General features: G+C 39.2%; 1 non-coding gene across 1 annotated transcript; it reads left to right on the top strand.

Moving 5' to 3' along the window:
- Positions 1-3242: 3242 nt before the first annotated feature.
- LOC141688618 (small nucleolar RNA R71) lies at positions 3243-3349 on the top strand. Its single transcript, XR_012562052.1, has one exon. It is a non-coding gene; the product is annotated as a small nucleolar RNA R71 (small nucleolar RNA).
- Positions 3350-17441: the final 14092 nt, after the last annotated feature.

Raw genomic sequence — 17441 nt, 5'->3', positions numbered from 1 at the left:
CTGGTAAAAGGATGAGTTCTGGTGAACATTTGGAACTTGATGAAGAAATCTCAAAGCAGTTATTTCTTAAAGAAAATCCAGGAATGGACTTTGAGAGTCTAAAGGAAGAAGAAGCTAGACTCAAAGCAGAAGGTGTCAAGACAAAATCTAAAGCTTCTGTTGTAGAAAAGAAATTTCCAAAACCTAAGGGTATTGTGATAAAGGAAAGAACAAGTTCTGAGGCAATCAAAGCCAAATCACAAATGGGAATTGATCTAAGGTCCAAGGGCAAAGAAAAAGTTGATGAACCTGTAAAGGTTTATATGCCAGTCATGGATGAAGAAATAATTGATGATGAAGAAGATATTAGTCTTACTCTGATTTCAAAGAAGATTTCTCAAACAACCTCTGACATGGCTCATGTTGTTCAGAGTCAAGATGCAGTAAGTTCTGATATAACAGTGAAGCAAGCAACCTCTGACTTAGCTCAAGTTGGCTTGATATCAGAAGATAAGGAAAAGGAAACCTCTGACATTGCTCATGTTAAACCTTCAAAGATACTCCTACCAGGATTCACCAAAGCTAAACAGGCTCAACCTTTGAAGACTGCAACTAGTGGTTTTGAAGCAAGAGTTGTTACAGGAAAGGAAGCAAGAGATAAATCTGGGTTGGGTAGTTCTGATGAAAGAAGAGTACATACTAGTACCGATTATCCGACTTCCTTAAGTGAACCAGGTGTTGGAGCAACTCCTGAAAGATTGAATCGAATTGATTTTGTACAAATGGTTTACCATACCTTCTTGAAAGAGCATATCTTGTTATATATTATGACAGATGGAAGGGTATACCAAATTAGGCAGAATGCTATACCACTGAAGTATTTTGAGGAACTGGAACATGTTCTATTCCTACTTCAAGTGAAAGACAGATTAACAGAAAGTGATGCAGGATATTTAAAGTCTCAAATTCAAAGATAGAAGAAGCTTTATTCTGTAAAGTCTGACACCACATACTGTCCCAAGTACATAGATCACAAGGGTGATATTGTCGAAATGAAGCCTAACTCTGCTAAGATTATAACTACTTTTCTGGGTTATAAAGCTGTGAAATTCAATCTAGAGTCTGACAAGACATATCTGATTAGACTAGATCAGGAGATAAGAAAAGCTAAGATAAATGATCTTAGAGAAACTATTTTTCAAACTGGAGAAGATACAGCTGAATTGATAAATGCTAAAAGCAGTATGGTTAATGAACTTGAATATGCTGAGAGATGTTTGTTGAAGAACTATCTCAGGACAATTCCTGATATCAAAGAGATCCGAAATTGAAATTAAAGCCAAGTCAAAGATCTACAACTGCTTAAATTCTGAAGTATATACAGACTGAAGCTGTTATCAGAAGTTAAAGATGGTAAAGCTGAAAGGACTGTAAGTTGTAGTTATCTAGTCAAATTCTCATGCATTTGTACTTAATGTTTTTGACATCATCAAATATCTGTTGAACTTGTATATTATGCTAATTTACAAGTTGGGGGAGATTGTTAGATATATTTGATAATGTCATGTGTAATATGATTTGTGTTTAGTTTTCAGATCTTACCAGGACAAATCAGTACTTAACTGGAAATCAGCACTTATACTGAAGACAGAACTTAAGATATCAGAACTTAAGTTATCAGAACTTAAGTGATCAGAAGATATTTATCAGGAGATAATATCAGGACTTAAGATGACTTTCAGATAAGGCAGACGGCTGATTGAAAGGAAAGAAGATCGAGACTAAGACAGAAATAAATATGCATGAAGAAGGAATTCTATGAAGAATAGAATACTTGGAAGAAAAGATAACTGATTGATATATTTTAGGAAGCAGAATTATATTCCATATCAATTAGAATTTATCTTGTAACTGTGTAGTATATAAACACGGGCATAGAGTTTACACTATAAGTGTTACGATTATTGAAGTTATTATTCTTTATAACTCTAGCAGCTCTAGTGATAATTTGAGTTCCATATTATAACAGAATTTATTATGTTGAATAAAATCTATTTTCTGTTACTTGAGTTCTTATAATCGATTTGATTGTGCTAAACACTGTATTCAACCCCCTTCTACAGTGTATGTGACCTAACACTCCGTGAGAGCAACGGTCTCTAAGTCATCCAGCTTCACCTTCCTAGAGAGAATAACTTTCATGAACTTCGCGTAACTAGGCATTTGTTCAAGAGCTTCAGCGAAAGGTATGTTGATGTGAAGTTTCTTGAACACCTCCAGAAACTTCTCAAACTGCTTATCCAGCTTTTTCTTCTACAGCCTCTTAGGAAAAGGAGGTGGAGGATATATCTGTTTCTCCCTTGTATTACCCCTTAGGAGGAGTGTGCTCAACAGTACTCTTCCTTGGTTCCAATTCTGCTTCCTTCTGCACTTCTTCTTCTTCAACCTCAACTTTAGATTCTGGAGTCTTAGCTTTTTCAGGATTTGCAACCTTACTAGACCTCAATGTATTTGCCTTAACATGCTCCTTAGCTTCCTTCTTGCCTGACACTTCAGTATCGCTTGGGAGTATGCCAGGTTGACGATTCAGTAATGCATTAGCAATTTTCCCAATCTGATTCTCCAAGGTCTTGATAAACATAACTTGGCTCTTGCACATGAGCCTCAACTCCTCCAATTCAGATTTTTCATTAGCTTGCGGTAGTTGTTGAAGTTGAAGTTGTTGCCTGGGGGAATATTTTGGTTGCTGAAAACTAGGAGGGTTATACTGTTTTGCTGTGTATGGCTGATAAAATTGTTACACCGCATTCTGATTATTACTCCAGCTGAAGTTAAGATGATTGCGGTTATTTGACTGATAAGTGGCTGGAGCTTGTTGTTGTGATCTCTGAAAGTTGCTCACAAATTGAGCTAATTCTCTAGAAATAGCGCACTTCTCAGTTTCATGCGCCCCCGCACAAAGCTCACAAACACTAGTGATTTGATTAATTCCATAATTCGCTAAAGAGCCCACTTTCATCGTCAAAGCATGAAGTTGAGCAGCTATAGCTGTAGCTGTATCCACTTCCAGAATTCCTGCTACCTTGCCTTGCAACATTCTTTGCGTAGGATTCTGGTATTCATTAGCTTCCATGAGCTCAATCAACTCATAAGCTTCATTATATCTTTTGTCCCATAAGGCTCCACTAGACGCTGCATCGAACATAAGTCTAGACTGAGCGCCCAAACCATTATAGAAACAGTTTATAATCATCCAATCAGGCATGCCATGGTGTGGGAACTTCCTTAGCATCTCCTTATATCGATCCCAAGCCTCACACAGATATTCTCTAGATTGCTGAGCAAACTGAGTAAGAGCATTTCTGATTGCAGCAGCCTTCGCCATAGGAAATAATATAGTGAGAAACTTTTGAGTAAGATCCTCCCATTTGGTGATAGACCCTGGTGGTAGAGAATGTAATCAATACTTTGCTTTATCCCTTAGAGAGAATGTGAAGAGTCGCAACTTGATAGCATCTTCAGTCACCCCATTGAACTTGAAAGTATCGCAGATCTCGATGAAATCCCTGATGTGCATGTTGGGGTCTTTTGTAGAAGAACCCACAAACTGAACTGAGTTCTGTATCATTTGAATCGTGCTCGACTTGATCTCAAAAGTGTTAGCCGAGATGGATGGTCTGATGATGATCGACTGAATATCATCGATTTTAGGCTGAGAATAATCCATCAGAGCCTTAGAATTTTCTGCTTGATCTCCCATCACTACTAGAGCTGGTTCCTCGACTTTCTCTTCTTCTTCTACTTTCTCTTCATCCTCAAAAACTTCCCTTCGAATCACTACAGCTTCTTCCTCAGCTTGATCCAGATTTCTCATACGAGCCAGCGAACGCGTATGCATACACGCTCGCTAGCGTACCTGAAACACGACAAGGAAAATAGTAGGTAAGTAACAATGTCCGAGTCAATGAACTTTAACGATCACTGATGACAGACACATAAACTAAAAGTTAACACCGTGTCCCCAGCAGCGGCGCCGAAAACTTGTTAATCGCTAAACACGCGCTAAAATTCATGCAAGTATACGCGTTCGTAAATAGTATATAAGATATAAATCAGATTCGTTCCCACAAAGACTGGTTTAGGTTAACTTTGTGATTTATGTACTTATGCAACAACGATAGGGCTATTATTCAATGCTAAGACGAATAACAATTTGGGTTTTGATTATACTACGATTAACTATTAAGAATTATACTAGAGAACATTAAGTAAAGAAAGTAAAGAGAGTTGAATAATATATGACACAAACATGGGATTCTAACTTCATTAAGTACTTCATTCAATAACCTTTTTGTTCTTAACCTTAGCATGCAATGGTGATGACACTAATCAGATAACACAAAACTGATAAACGCCAACTTTCGTTGTACGAATGTCATACTATCAGACATCCACAAAAGAGATAGAAGCTGAGTAGACACCAATTATATTGAGACCCTATATGTCTATAGAATTTGACAAAATAACGGTTTAATACACAAGTTATCTATTGTGATTACATAGGGCAGGTAAGATGGTTAAAATTACCTACGAATCATGCATAACAATAATACATGAACCTATGCTAGCATGACAAGTTTTAAATTCTTAAATTTACTTTTGCTTCATTAAGAATTAACAAGCTATCTTATAAGTTTGCGACGCTCATAAGACGAATAAGCACAACCAATACTAGGTTATCATACAATCACCACACACAAAGGCTTAAAATAATTCAACTAAAGAAATCAGTAAATAAATCCGCTAGAACCCCACGATAACGATTAGCCCATAATCGGACTCATCATCAACGTGAGTTCTAATGAAAGCATGGTATAATAAACGTAGTCTTTATAATAATAAACCAAGTACGAAATCCAGAGTATTAGGTTCAACAAAACAAGAAACGAGCATCCAAGATTACAACTTAGAAAAAAGATTCACAAGAATGAACTAGATCTTCTTCGCCTTCATTGAATTGTGCTATAGGTCTTCTTGTCGTCTTCTCCTTAAGCTCCGTTACGTCTCTCCTTATGAAAAACATCTGTATTTATGTATATATATGCTGTAGAATTGACCAGGGCTTCAAACTCTCAAAATCCCAATAGAAACAGAATTCTGCTACCACGACCTGGCATAGCCGCGCGCTTGACCAACGCGGGCGCGCTGAGTTTCTGCACATTGGGCGCGGCCGCGCGCTACTTCAGCGCGGGTGCGCCGTCCTCCTGAATAAAATTCTGATTTCTTTTTTTTTTCTCCTTGCATATTTTAGCCGATCTTTTCACGAGCCTTTATTCCAACACCATCCAAATGCCAAATTAGCACTACAACCATGCTAATTTACCTGATTACCTGGAAAATTTCTACAATGCAAAACCACTACAAAAACATGTAAAAACACCAACAACTCGAGTACAAATACACCAATTCAAATCTTTACGGAGCATAATAAAGTGTCATAAATGCCACTCAACAGTGAACAATACCTAGAGAGATAAACAAGGTGTTCATTTCTTTGTTAAAGAACTCGGTACCATTGTCAGATCTTACAGTTTTGACCTTAGCATGAAAGTGTGTGTGAATAGACTATGAACTTGGGAATTATGAGACAACAAGTAAGTCCAAGTGCACTGAGTAAAATCATCAATGATTGTAAGAAATGTATTACAGGTAGAGTAAGTTGTGTGCCTCTGAGGCCCCCACAAATCACAATGAAAAAATTTAAAAGGTTCAGTAGCCTGACTGTCACTATTTGGAATAACAGATCTATAATGTTTTACAAAATGACAAACATCACATGGAAGAAGTTTATGAGTACCAGAAGGAAATGATATTTTCTTAATATGTTTGAGAATATGTATTGGTACATGACCAAATATAGAATGCCACATTTGGCAGTTTACAACTTGAGATGTAGAACAAATTGTACTTTTCTGATAAGCACTAGAAATTGTATCTGCAGGAGATCTTTGTGAAAGAATGAGAAGTTTGTATAGATGGCCTTGAATTTTACCAATCCCCTTCACATTCTTCTACAAAGAATCTTGTATAATACACAGATTTGACAGAAATTGAACACCACATTTGAGTGTAGATGTCAGTTTGCTGACAGAAATTAGATTAAAATGAAATGTTGGAACAAGTAGCACATCATACAGCATCAGGTCAGAAGTTAGATGAATAACACCTTTCAGTTTAACTTTTTTTTGGAAACCATTTGGAAGACAGATATCAATATTACATGAGGTAATATTGCTTAACAAATTATGACAGCATGTTATATGATCTGTTGCCCCTGAATCTATTATCCAATCAGTTGAAGAGTGACTATTGACTAAACACACAGTAGTCATGTAAGAGCAGGAGTGAGATGATGTACCTGACTGAGGTACTTCAGAGTTTAGAGTAGAGTTAACTCCTTGATTCAGCAGATTCAGTAACTGTTGATACTGAGATTTAGAGAGAGTAGCATTTGTAGTAGTGGATGCAGATGCATCAGAGTCCTGACTGTTCTGATTTCCTCCAATGATATCAGCAGAAGCAATCTTTGATTCAGTGTTAGTTCCTAAATTTGTTGTAGTAAGCTGTGCTATTACTTTATCAGTATTTGTCACATACCTTGTTCTAGCAAGAAAACCAATAAGATGGAAACATCTATCCCTGGTATGATTTGTACCATGACAATATGAGCATTCCATAGTACCTCTTATAGATTTACCTCTCCTAAACTCAGGCTTCCTTTCACCTTTCACAAGATTAGGCTTAAAATTCATGTTTTGTACAGATTTGCTCATCAACACTGCAGATTCAATAGTAGGTTGCGCCATATTTATGTGATTTCTCTACCTTTCCTCTTGTTGGAGAAGCGCTAAAACTTGTGTCAACTTAGGCATAGGATTAATCATGAGAAGTTGTCCTCTGATATTAGTATACAGTTCATTCAATCCCATTAAAAACTGTGTGACTTTCATCACTTCATCGTATTCCTCTAACTGAGACTTCGCTTTGTAGATACATACACATGTACATTTAGGCACATTTGAGGCATTCACAAAGTCATCCCATAACATCTTAAACTTTGTGTAATAAGCAGATACAGATAGAGTTTCTTGATTTAATGCACTTAAGGCTTTCTTCAGTTAAAAAATTCTAGGACCATTACTCTGTATATATCCCACATGAATGTCATTCCACACATCAACAACAAGAGGCATGAACACAAGACTTGATCTAATGTCAGGTATAATCGAATTTAGTATCCAAGTAATGATCATATCATTACATCTTTTTCAATGATCAAAATAAGCAGAAGTTTCATTTGGTATCTTAAACTTGCCATTCACAAATCCTAGTTTATTCTTAGTAGATAGTGCTAGTGACATGGATCGTCTCTATTCATTGAAGTTTTCACCATTGAAAGGTGTAGTAACAAGAATTAAACCTGGATGATCAGACGGATGTAAGTACAGAGGATGACAGGCTTCAAGTGATATTGAGTGATACTCGCTTTTTAGATCAGCTACCATGTTGTTTTTGTTGTTGTTGTGACCTCTATTATCTTCCGTGTGAGGCGTATCATCAAGAATCGCCATGATTGTCTGCAGATTTTGAAGGTTTTGGTTGAAAGATTGATTAGATTTTAATGACTTGTAGCTGTTTGATGATATGTCTAACATAATCTATGATCTGTGATTAAGAAATGATGAAATTTAGCTATGTGTGAGCTTTGATCTTGAAGCTTTAATGGCGGAAAAATAATGTAACAAACTCAATCACTGGGATGAGTTTGTTATAGAGAGAGAAAATGCTCTGATACCATATAGAAAGATAAAAGATGTGAAGAAGTAAACTAAACTTTCTTCTTGATCAATGTGAAGAGTACATGTTTATATACAAGTCAGATTCTAACTAACTTTCTATGTGCAATTACAAAGATAACCTTACAGTACACTATACTTTATATACTGCTATACTGCTATATTTCAACAACTACACATATAAAGGAAATGAAAGGAAAGGAAAGGAACGTACCTGATATATCTCGCTTAGAATAGGATATGTGAGGATATCATATAAGCAACCTTACCTCTGCTCAAGAAGTTGAGAGTCTCTTATGTAATAATCCTAATGAAACTTGCAGATGCACCTTGATAGCCGCCACAGGGTTTATAGTTGACAAATGTAAACAATAAATCAACAAGGACTTGTTGAAGCCGCAAACAATTTCCATACAAATTTTCAGACTAATATCATCAGCTACATCAATATTACCCTTTTACTTTATTGATCTCCTCATAACTTGACTCTTAGAGGCAACAAACACTTGATAGAGTGTAAAGTTTGACCTGTCCAGGTCTAAATACCATCATCAATGGATCTTTTATTTGCCTTGTAACTTAAGCTACTGTTTCCAAGCTTTTGGGTGCGGTCTTCTCCAGAACCTGTCTGGAATGAAGTGCATGCTGCAACTCTCGACGACTTCCTAGCCTACACGAAGCAAAAGATAGCAGCCCTTCCCATTTAACTTGTACGTACAGGGAATGAAGCATTCCACTCCACATATATAAACAAACCAAAACTAATACTGCAACTGTTGAATAACATGCCAAAAATCACAAAAACGTATTGATCCTCAACACAACGCCTGGAGTTAGAAAACCTCTCCCAGAGGTATCTTACCCATCACAAATGTATAAGCATTAGATAATCGTATTACGCACTAGCTTACTAAGTTAACCAAATTATGGTGAAATTACAACCAATTAAGTGACAAAATAGGTATCAAAAGTATCAACTATTTCACATGCTTGATGACGTCAATACTTTGCTTTTATTTAATTTTGTAAACTAGCAACTTAAAAAAATATTTAGGGTACCATTTGTAGGGGAAAAAATTTCATAACAAGATTTTTTTGACTAATTAAACTTATATAAATGTTTTATAATTATTTTTATTATAGGAATCCGCAACCGCTATCTTTCATGTGCTACCGTGTAAACCCCATAATTTTGAGTAAATTTTGGGACAAAAATCTGAAAAAAGGGCCTTGTGACATTAAATAAAAGGAAAATCATAATGGGAAAAGGGAAACAAAAACAAAAAATCAAGACTTAATTGCATGAAAATGGCATGAGTTATAATTGTTTTGCATAAAAATGGCCGACCTATAATAATAGGCACCCGTATGACTTATATATAATTTTTTTGCCACCCGATTGCATTCCGTTAGTTACTTTTAACAGTTAAATTAAAGATATAATTACATGAAAATGTTCTGAATTATAATTTTTTTGCACAAAAATGATCTATCAAAGAATTAAAAATTAAAGAGTATCTACAAATTAAATCAATTACGAAATTAAAAACTAAAGAGCAGTTATAATTCTTTCTATAGTTCTGTCCCAGACCCTATTGAAAAGAACGATTTTGCTGATTTCTTGTGTGAAGTCGAGTGCATGACTTTGTGTGTATTTCTTGGCTTTGTCTCACTTTAGTTTATTCTATCTGTATTGGCTTTATACTGAAATATTTTGGTGTTTCTTTACATCATGCTCATTATCTTATAGTGCTTATTAAATATGTACTAATTTTGTATAAGTTGTCTCGTCCCTAAGATGTAAAACTTTGATACTCTATAATTATCATTTCTAGATGTTGTCTCGCATAAAATTTTAAATCCTATAATTCAATATGGAGTTTGGATTCATCATGATATGTTGGTACATTAGTATTCTTCATTAGTATCATTAATTATTTTTTCCATGTTACATGAAAATAAGAAATTACATAATTCTAAGCAAGACATGGCCGATATGCATGTTTTTAACACTTATTTTATGTGGATACTATAGTTTTGGAAGGCAGGTGATGAATGTTCCCTCGTTCATGAAGAAAGTGTATTAGCATAAGCATATTGACTTCTCACTTACGAGTCATTTTGCTGTTGATTGACCTGGTAGAGTTAAGCGAATGAACCATAAGACTGCTTCAAAAAAAACTAGCGGCGAAGATGGAGACGAGAAAGATGAAGATTAAGGAGTTAAATTTAATATACTTCTGAACTACTTTCCGTTTTGGCTCTATCCCAATAATATAGATTAAGGTATTGTTTTTCGTCTTGGCTATGTCCTAGAAATTTAAATTAAGGTGTGATTCTGTAGTTATACAAAAGGAAAGTCGTTTACCTTTATTAAAAAAATAAGTTTTTTTTTCTGCTAATTTGTAGTAGCTGCTATTTAATTTTTAATTCCGTGATTGATTTATTTTATAAATGCTCTTTGATTTTTAATTTCTTGATTGATCATTTTTGTGCAAAAAATATTATAATTAGGCCATTTTCGTGCAATTACATCTTTAATTTATGAAAACCCTAACGTCCGTTAATGATACCTAACGGAATGTAATCGGGTGATAAGAAAATTATACATGAGTCATACGGGTGCCTATTATTATATGTTAGCCATTTTTGTGAAACAAATTATAACTCTACCATTTTTATGCAATTAAGTCAAAAAACAAAGCCGAAATAATTAGCAAAAGATGAAAGAAAAGCCCAAAAATAGTGCAGGATGAAAATTAAAGGCCCAGGCCCAAAAAAAAGAAAGCGAAGCATAGAAATAAAAGAGCAGTATTAGGGTATTTGATGTTCTTCCTCTCGCCTTTTGCTTAAAATTGGTTGGCTGAGCTTCTCAACCCAAAAAGGCTGATGGTGAGTAGTGATAACTCCTGGTGGCGGGGCTGCTCCTTCGACGCCGTCCTGGATCCTTCGCCACTGTAGAGGTGTAGCTGTGGTTGGGTTCCTACAAAACAACACCGGAAGGGGGTTGGAGTCCCGCGGCGCCTCCGGTGTGAGAGTAAGAACTAGCTTTTTGGGAAGATGAAGATGAATATGAATGCAGGGTGGTTGTGTGTGTATATGAGTGTGAAAGAATGATTAACCCCAAAACCTCACCTTCTTGGGCTATTTATAGCCCAAGGGTAGGGTTTTGGGGTTGGTACCTTTGAATCGTAGTCATCGGTTCTGGGAGGGGAGGACACCTGGTGGGAGTGGATGCTTTACACGTGTCAGCGCGGGACTGGTCGAGGAATGTTCTGAGGATCCTCTGACACGTGCCCAAATTATTCCTATGATTGATGTGTGATAGTTGTCCCCGTCACGTGGTTAGGCCAACGCCTCACGTGCTTGGGTTTATCCAGGTTCTGCTCGCGGGACTGAGCTAGTCAGGATTGGTAGTGTGCGGGACTACTCCTTCCATGAGCTGCGTGGAGTTAGGAGCCTAGGAGTAGGCCTCCCAGGAGCTGTATGGAGTTAGTAGCTTAGGAGTAGGCATCCCAGGAGTTGTATGGAGTTATGAGCTTAGGAGTAGCCCTCCTAGGAGTCCTATGGAGTTAGGAGCTTAGGAGTAGCCCTCCCGGGAGCTGTATAGAGTTGAAGGCCTAGGAGTAGTCCTCCCAGGAGCTATATGGACTATCATGTGCCCCCACTCCCTATGCAGATTTTCTGGATGGGGGAGTGGATTTGGGTATGTATGTAGAACATGTTAGTGAATTTGGGTGGTTGTCCTTAGCAGGAGTTGAGCTTTTCTTGCCCCCAGTCCGGATTGTGCTGAGTTCGGCGAATCAGGACTAAGGTGGTTGTCCTTAGTAGGAGTTGAGCTTTTTCTTGCCCCCCAGTCCGGATTGTGCTGAGTTCGGCGAATCAGGACTAAGGTGGTTGTCCTTAGCAGGAGTTGAGCTTTTTCTTGCCCCCCAGTCCGGATTGCGCTGAGTTCGGAGAATCAGGACTAAGGTGATTGTCCTTAGCAGGAGTTGAGCTTTTCTGGCCCCCCAGTCCGGAGTGCGGTGAGTTCAGCGAATCAGGACTAAGGTGGTTGTATTTAGCACGAGTTGAGCTTTTCTTGCCCCCAGTCCGGATTGTGCTGAGTTCGGCGAATCAGGACTAAGGTGGTTGTCCTTAGTAGGAGTTGAGCTTTTCTTGCCCCTAGTCCGAAGTTCGTTGAGTTCGGCGAATCAGGACTAAGGTGGTTGTCCTTAGCAGGAGTTGAGCTTTTTCTTGCCCCACAGTCCGGAGTTCGTTGAGTTTGGCGAATCAGGACTAAGGTGGTTGTCCTTAGCAGGAGTTGAGCTTTTTCTTGCCCCCCAGTCCGGAGTTCGTTGAGTTCGGTGAATCAGGACTAAGGTGGTTGTCCTTAGTGGGAGTTGAGCTTTTCTAGCCCCCCAGTCCGGAGTGCGGTGAGTTCAGCGAATCAGGACTAAGGTGGTTGTATTTAGCAGGAGTTGAGCTTTTCTTGCCCCCAGTCCGGATTGTGTGGAGTTCGGCAAATCAGGACTAAGGTGGTTGTCCTTAGTAGGAGTTGAGCTTTTTCTTGCCCCCAGTTCGGATTGCGCTGAGTTCGGAAAATCAGGACTCAGGTGGTTGTCCTTAGCAGGAGTTGAGCTTTTCTGGCCCCCCGGTCCGTAGTGCGGTGAGTTCAACGAATCAGGACTAAGGTGGTTGTATTTAGCAGGAGTTGAGCTTTTCTTGCCTCCCAGTCCGGAGTGAGGGGAGTCCGGACTTGGAAGTTGAAACGGTTTTGGGGGTTTTCCCCCCAATTATTTGAATTATTACAGCTGTAAGAATTTGGAGAGGCGTGTCTCATCATTACTTGTCTTAATTACAGTTTTGATGGACGAACTGGATTATGCCACATGGCGAGAGTCTTTTGGTTTCACCACGTCTATAAAAGGAGACCCTGCATCTTTTCTTTTATTTTTTACCTTCTCTAAATTTCTCTTTGCTCTCTTCCTTCTCTTCTCAATTCCTTCGAAGCTTTTCTGTCAGGATTTATTTGGTGTTGTGTCGCCGCTGCCTGGTCTTCTCCAACCTCTCCGTAATATCTTCATTTGTAAGCTCCTTTTTCTTGTTTTCTTTCCTTCAGTTTATTATTTGATTTTGTTTTGTGTTTATACTATAGTTTGTATGTTTTCTTTTTCGGTTATTGTTGGATGTTCTTGTATGTATATGTGTATATGTATGTTTTTGTCTATATTTTGTTGTTTGATTCTGTATTGATATTGTTTCTGGAATTAGGGTTTTCTGTTAGGGTCCGGACTTGGATACTTAGTCCGGACTAATAGGCTAGGTTTTGGAATTTGCAATTGGTTTGCTTTTACGTGTTTGTGTGTTGTTTGAGTTCGGAGTAATGGGGTAGTTTTGGTTGTTTGGTTCAGGGTTTTTTGCTGTCCGGAGCGCCTGTTTAGGGGTGTGCTCTTTGTTGGGTCTCCGGACTCTCGCTTTTAACTTGTGATAAAAATGAATAATAGGGTAGTCCGGACCATGTAGCTTTAAAGATAAATAAACTGTAGGAGTTTTAGACTAACTTTTGTCACTTATTTTAGGTTTATGGTCCGGACTAAAGCTCTTGCCAAGGCCTACATAACTTGTTATCTGGGGCCGTCTAGTTCGGATTCTGAGTATTCTGGTAATTCTGAGCGAATTGAAATGGGTAGGAAAGCTTCTACTTTGGACTCCGAGGCCATAACGAAGCTTTCGGTTGCTAAGATCTCCTCGAGGAAGGTACCATGTAGTCCGAAGGGGCTCTGGGTGGAGAACCTCGGGTATTTCGTGACGAAGAGTGAGGAAATTGAGGATAGCTTTTATTATAGGAGCATTAGGTTCGGATATGCTAGGCAGCAGAATGCGGCTCCTGGGCCTTACAATTAGGAAGAGTTGGATAGGAAGTTTGCTGGTAGCATAGTGGCTAAGGAGCCCTATGAGTTGAAGGAGGAATACGCTGCCTTGGACCATGAGGCGCAGGATTCTTCCGTCCGGGCTGCCTTTCAACTGGATCGACGGATTGAGTGGAGGTGGCCGACTCCGGAGGAAAGGATTTATCATAGGCCGGCTGATGGGTTTGTTCCGGTATGGCTGGAGCATCTCCGGTCCGGATGGAACCCGCACTGGCACTTGTTTCTCAAGCACTTGTGCAAGTATATATATAAGGTTTCTCCGATGCAGATTACGCCCAACGGTATAAAATGGATGACTTGGTTTATTGCCACCTGCAATAAGTTTAAAGTTCAGCCCACTTTTAAACTATGGCATCACTTAGTTCATTTGGTCCGGTCCGGTCAGACTCCTCTTTATGAGCTTCGGTTCCGGGCTGCTGAGTGCGGTTATGGGGGTTCTTATAGGCCAGTGATTCAGCAGTCTTCTTTGAAGCATTGGAATGAAGAGCTTATCATGCTGAGGGGCTTGGATTTGTTTTATCTTCCCTATATAGCTGCTGAAGGAGTCTGGACTAGGTTCCGAAGGAATGTTCTCCGGGGAGATGCGCTCCGGATGATTTTTGCATTTTGTGAATGCTTGGGTTTTCAAATGACCCGGGATACCTTTATGATGTATAGGACTATGCATAGAATAGGGTGTAAGTACTTTCTCTTTTTGTCCGGACCTTTTGTGTGTTTCTTATATGTCTTTCTTTGCCTTGATTCTGTACTAGTTTTGACTTGTGTTTTTGCTTTGATCCTTTACAGGTTTGCCTCATTACAATCCGGACATGTCGTCTTCAGCGTACAGTGATGCATTGAAAGGTCTTGGTAAAGCTTTCAAGTTGCCAAAGAAGACTACTGGCGGTGGGTCCGGATCAAATGCTTCTGTGGAGGAAGGGTCAAAGAGTAATGTGGTCCCCAATCCGGAGCCTGAAGTTCCTGTGAACCAATCTACTCCGGAGCACAATGTTGAGCTGGATATGGGGAATGAGTTTGACAATCTTGAGGATCTAGGTCCTATTGGGAAGATTCCGGGTGCTGATTCTGGGCGGAGGAGGAAGAGGCTCTGGACTCTTGGGTCGAAACCTCCCAGGGCTGAGAATTATGAAGCAGGCTCTGGGTCCAGGGCTGGCAAAGGTAAAGCAGTTGATGAAGATTGTCCGGATGAAGGTGGTCCGGAGCTGGAGGAGAAGGTGGCTCGCTTCATGGCTGGGATTCCAACTCAATCTCAGTGGAGTAAGATAAATGGGTCCGGATTCGATGCCACTATGAAGGAGTGTTCCCGGCTCTGGGGTCAGGAACTTCTTCTTTCCCTTCTTGTTTATTGTGTTAGTTTGACTTAGAACATTTTTCTAAGTTTATCTGTCTTTTGTAGCTTGGTGGGTATATGGCCGGATCCGCCTCTCTTGCTTACAATGAGATCAAAGGTTTCTGGAGCGCTGTTGCTGATAAGGATGCTGAGATTAGCCGGCTCCGGGACCAAATCATTGCGAAGGATAATTCTTTGTCCGGGTTGAACAAACATCTGGATGAAGCGACTATCCGGGCTGATAATGCGGAGAAGGAGGTTTCTGACCTAAAATCTGAATTGGCTGAGCTCCGGAGGCAAATGTCTGTTGTTCGTCCGGAGGCTGAGGTTATTGATGAATTTAAAAGATCTGAGGAGTACGATAGGGCTCTTGCCAATGCTGGTGCTCCTGAGATAGCTCGATGCTGGTTGGTTGCTGAGCGACACATCAAGACTAATCCGGAGGCCGATTGGGATAGCTTCGTCTCCGAATTCATCAAGGCGAAAAAAGACATTGAGCTCGGGTTGGGGGAACCGGAGCCATTTGACGGCCCCTGTCCCAGTTTCATTCCTCCCAGCGCTCCGGACTCTTAACTTTATTCTTGTGAACTTGATATTTTTCGAAGGATTTGATACATTTGATTCTTGTATTTTGCACTTTGCTCCGGGCTCGTTTGAGTCCGGTGAATTTGTAATGAATGCTTTCCTTGATGCTATTTTACTTTGTTGCTGTTAGTTTGTTTTTGCCTTAGAATTTTTTACATATAAATTTGTTGGTCAGTCCTGACTAATCTTCATGTCCGGACTAGTGGCTGCTTTTAGTTAGAAAATTAATTCTAAGTAAAAATGGTAGCTCTAGTCCTGACTAATAGGTTGTCCGGACTAGTGGCTGCTTTTAGTTAGAAAACTAATTCTAAATAAAAATTGGTTGCTCTAGTCCTGACTGATAGTTTGTCCGGACTAATGGCTGCTTTTAATTAGAAAATTAATTCTAAGTAAAAGTTGGTTGCTCTAGTCCTGACTAATAGCTTGTCCGGACTAGTGGCTGCTTTTAGTTAGAAAATTAATTCTAAGTAAAAATTGGTTGCTCTAGTCCTGACTAATAGCTTGTCCGGACTAATGGCTGCTTTTAGTTAGAAAATTAATTCTAAGTAAAAGATGGTTGCTCTAGTCCTGACTAATAGCTTGTCCGGACTAGTGGCTGCTTTTAGTTAGAAAATTAATTCTTAGTAAAAATTGGTTGCTCTAGTCCAGACTAATAGCTTGTCCGGACTAGTGGCTGCTTTTAGTTAGAAAATTAATTCTAAGTAAAAATTGGTTGCTCTAGTCCTGACTAATAGCTTGTCCGGACTAGTGGCTGCTTTTAGTTAGAAAATTAATTCTAAGTAAAAGATGGTTGCTCTAGTCCTGACTAATAGCTTGTCCGGACTAGTGGCAGCTTTTAGTTAGAAAATTAATTCTAAGTAAAAAGTTGTTGCTCTAGTCCTGACTAATAGCTTGTCCGGACTAGTGATTGTTTTTGAAAAATATGCAAGTTTAAAGAGAAAGTTTTTCATTGATCATTCATTCAATATAGAAGGAGAAACATTTTGGTTGCTTGCCATATTGGCTACAAGTTTTTTGGTTGCTTTTCTTTTTGCTTCACTACTGGTAGAATTTCCTTAGCCTTAGTCCATGCCAAGTGTTTGGGACTTCTAAGCCATTCATGTTTAGGAGCTTGTAGGTTCCTGGCCTGAGGACTTCTTTAATCTTGTATGGTCCTTCCCATTTGGGCATTAACTTTCCGGTGTTTGTGGGATCTGATGCTTCAGTGTCTCGAAGGACTAAATCGCCGACTTGGAAGTTTTTGACTCTTGACTTCTTACTGAAGTGCTCTTTTGTTTTCTCCTTGTATTTCTCCATTCTTTCCACAGCTTGGTCCCGGACTTCATCAATTAGTTCCATGTTCGTTTTGAGTCCTTCTTCATTTGCTTCTTCTTCAAAGTTTATTGCTCTGTGGGAGGGAGAGCCCACTTCAATAGGCAGCATTGCTTCTGTTCCATAGGCTAGTTTGAATGGAGTTTCTCCGGTGCTTGTCCTTGGGCTTGTCCTGTAGGACCAAAGTACGCTTGGTAGTTCTTCTGGCCATTTACTTTTGCTTTCTTTGAGTCTTTTCTCGATACCTCGGAGCAGGATTCTGTTGGTTACTTCTACTTGGCCATTTCCTTGGGGATATGCTACTAACTATTTTTTGTGCTTGATCCCGCGCTCCTGGAGGTAGGACTCAAACTCTGATCCAATGAATTGAGGTCCATTGTCTGATACTAGGACTCGTGGTATTCCGAACCTCATCAAAATGTTGTCCATAAACTTTATGCAGTCTTGCTGATTGATTGTCCTCATTGC

This window comes from Apium graveolens, chromosome 9 (assembly GCF_009905375.1).
Source record: "Apium graveolens cultivar Ventura chromosome 9, ASM990537v1, whole genome shotgun sequence".
NCBI classification, from domain to species: domain Eukaryota; kingdom Viridiplantae; phylum Streptophyta; class Magnoliopsida; order Apiales; family Apiaceae; genus Apium; species Apium graveolens.
This window is presented reverse-complemented; position numbering and strand designations above follow the sequence as displayed.